Raw genomic sequence first — 3732 nt, forward strand, 5'->3', positions numbered from 1 at the left:
TATATATATATATATATATATATATATATATATATATATATATATATATAACATCATCTGATCGCCGTGCCTGCGTACTACGGTCAAAATACACTCCTCGGACATCGTCTGTTCTTCCATTTTAGAACAAGTTCCTCTTACAGGCAACATAGGGCGATTAGCAATATAGTAATATTACATATATGCTGAAGGCACCGCTTCTTTCTCTGTCTAGTGATTTTTGATTGGTTGAAATTTTCTATGCTCTTTTCTACTTACAATTATTCTCCACAGAAATATTTCTTTCTATTTTGTCTGCGTTCCGAAATTTATTGCCAATACTGGAAATCTATAGTTTATGTTACGTATATTATAAATTTTAGAATACAGCCTTTATAAAGAGATTATGAATATCGTCTCTAAACACAAACCGTTCCAACTGATGTTTTCAGATCGAATAGTACAACAATAGAAAGAGAGAAAACGGTTCCTGTTTTCCCTTTCACTCGGCCCGTTTCTTCCCATCTAACTAAGCATTCCAGTATGTATATATTTCACTGAGTATTACAACCGCTTACAGAGCGTTTAATGAGTTCTTACATTCAATTGACATATTCCTTTAGATTTGAAAATATATACCAATCAGATGCAAGAATTCACTAGGTTTGTCGTGTCGTATATCCCAACGTGCTCTTACTCGCTTCAACGCACTCTGATTGGTCCGCGTGGTGACGTGAACCAATCAGAGTGCGTTGGAGCGAGTAGGAGCACGTTGGGATATACGACGCGACAAACCTAGTGAGTTCTTGCATCTGATTGGTATATATTTTCGGTCCGCGTGGTGACGTGAACCAATCAGAGTGCGTTGGAGCGAGTAGGAGCACGTTGGGATATACGACGCGACAAACCTAGTGAGTTCTTGCATCTGATTGGTATATATTTTCGGTCCGCGTGGTGACGTGAACCAATCAGAGTGCGTTGGAGCGAGTAGGAGCACGTTGGGATATACGACGCGACAAACCTAGTGAGTTCTTGCATCTGATTGGTATATATTTTCGGTCCGCGTGGTGACGTGAACCAATCAGAGTGCGTTGGAGCGAGTAGGAGCACGTTGGGATATACGACGCGACAAACCTAGTGAGTTCTTGCATCTGATTGGTATATATTTTCGGTCCGCGTGGTGACGTGAACCAATCAGAGTGCGTTGGAGCGAGTAGGAGCACGTTGGGATATACGACGCGACAAACCTAGTGAGTTCTTGCATCTGATTGGTATATATTTTCGGTCCGCGTGGTGACGTGAACCAATCAGAGTGCGTTGAAGCAAGTAGGAACACGTTGGGGCTTGCGACACGAACAAACCTAAAGAATTTCTGAGAGCGATTGTAGTATTAGAAGCATCCACTGGATGAAAACCATTTAACGCTGCAAACGCTTTGAAGCACTTTATAAGCCAATATAGTCGTGCATTACATATCTAAAGCGTTTGTAGCTTCAAGAGGATCCTAACTACTGTCTAAGATTAGACCCGTTATTTCCGCATTAGTTCAAAAGTCTCCGTTACGTTGCGCCACTTACCGGGCGAGGAATTGAAGTAAAACTATACAACAGATTGCATACAATCAAGTAGTACTTCACTTCATCAAATAGTATTACTCAAAGGTGGATTAGACATATTTTTATTTTATTGTCATAAAAAATAGACAAACGCTTTTGAAAAATTGACAAACATAAAAAACATGATTTTTGTTTAAAAATATGGATATTAAATTCTATATTGAGAAATCCCATATAGCACAAATCTCTAAAAGACTTTTTAAAGAGTTTCAAAAGAATTCTTAAGTCCTCTAGAACACTTTTGGAATTCTTTAAGAAGTCTTTTAGAGATTTGTGCTATATGGGATATTTATTAGGTTTTATTTTGTAATTTGCACAATGCATTTTACAAGTTTATATGTTAGATGTGTCTGTAACAAATGTTTTATATATTCTCAGTATTAAAATACATCATTTTACAAAATATTGTAAAAAGTTTTTGAATATTATAAAAATTGTTCAGAATTTTGAAACAGTTTTTGTTTAGAGTTGTTAGATGTGTTAGACGTGTTGTTAATTACTTCTTTCCAAATTTAGGTGAATATCCAGATATTTTTAAAATATATTACAATCGAAGATAATATTTTAATTATTAGTTGTGGGAATTCTACGCTTAAAATGTCACTATATGTGTTGATTACACAAGTACTCTGGTAAAAAAAAGTTGATAGAGAACGATAGAATAAAATTCTATCGTTCTATTGTTTTCTATCGTTTTGAATATGGATTTTGGTTCGTGAATTTACAAGTGTGAATAGTATTCTATCATATACGATAGAATACAATAGATACTCAGACAATGTCTAAAATCGGGTCATTAGACGTCTTTAAAAAGTCTTAAAGACGTCCTAAAGACGTCTTATAACTCGATTTTGGACATTTGTGCTGTCTGAATAGTGATAGAATTTATATCGTTAGTTTCCTATAGAATACAAAATTGTATATAAAATGCGAGATAAAATACAATAAAATACGATGTAATAAAATGCAGATAAAATACGATAAAATACGATGTGATAAAATGCAGATAAAATACGATAAAATATGACCCCTGCACAGCAGTGCGATTATGTAACTCGTTAAAATTAGTTAACGACAGTTAACCGGACGTGCTTGTAACGTTTCTGACACGTCTGTGCAGACAGGGATCGTATTTTATCGTATTTTATCGTATTTTATCTGGTTATATAATACAATTTTATATTCTATAGGAAACTAACGATAGAAATTCTATCACTATCTATTGTATTCTATATTTACAAGCACGTCCGGTGCTGTCAGGGGATAGGATTCATATCTGAAGCAAGAACGATACAGCTTAAAGAAAACGATTCAAATTGATAGCGCAATCAATTTAAATCGTTTTATTTAAGCTGTATTGTTCTCACACGCAACTTCAGATATGAATCCTATCCCCTGACAGCACCGGACGTGCTTGTAACGTTCCTGACACATTTGCAGTGCGATTATGTAACTTGTTAAATGCAATTAACGATAGAGCTTTTCTATGGTATAGAAAATGGTTAACTGTCGTTAACTGCATTTATATACGATAGAATACTATTCACATTTGTGAATTCACGGACCAAAATCCATATTCAAAACGATAGAAAACGATAGAACGATAAAATTTTATTCTATCGTTCTCTATAAATTTTTTTACCAGAATACTTTTAATCAAGAAATATAATTCTATTGCGGTTACAGTTACACTTAAAAAAATTGATGTCCTTACTAAATAGTTACAGACAAAAAGCAACTTTTAATCTTAAAATTATTATATAGCATTTGACTCCCAACTTTGATGTATCAGATAATTTATTTAAATAATGATAATATAACAATATATAAATGTGAATTTTTTCTTTTTTATAGAGATAAGGTCCTATATAATATATTTCTGCTGCTTCTATAAAGTGCAATCAACTCTTGAATAACTACTTGTGTAAGTACACGATAAAAATTAATGGTTTCAAAACTGAACATACTGCAGCTTGGAACATTATTACATATACTACATAGTATTAAAAAAAATACAAATAAGTTTATAAAAATAGGAAATACATACTGTTATCATAAGACAAGTTACAACTGATAAAAGGTATTTTACTATTTCACAGCGCAAAGTGGATTAAAAAAATGTGTGCGCAGAAAGAGA

The sequence above is a fragment of the Odontomachus brunneus genome, unplaced genomic scaffold (assembly GCF_010583005.1).
Source record: "Odontomachus brunneus isolate Ranch 3 - 2012 unplaced genomic scaffold, Obru_v1 Obru_scaffold_108, whole genome shotgun sequence".
Taxonomy (NCBI): Eukaryota; Metazoa; Arthropoda; class Insecta; order Hymenoptera; family Formicidae; genus Odontomachus; species Odontomachus brunneus.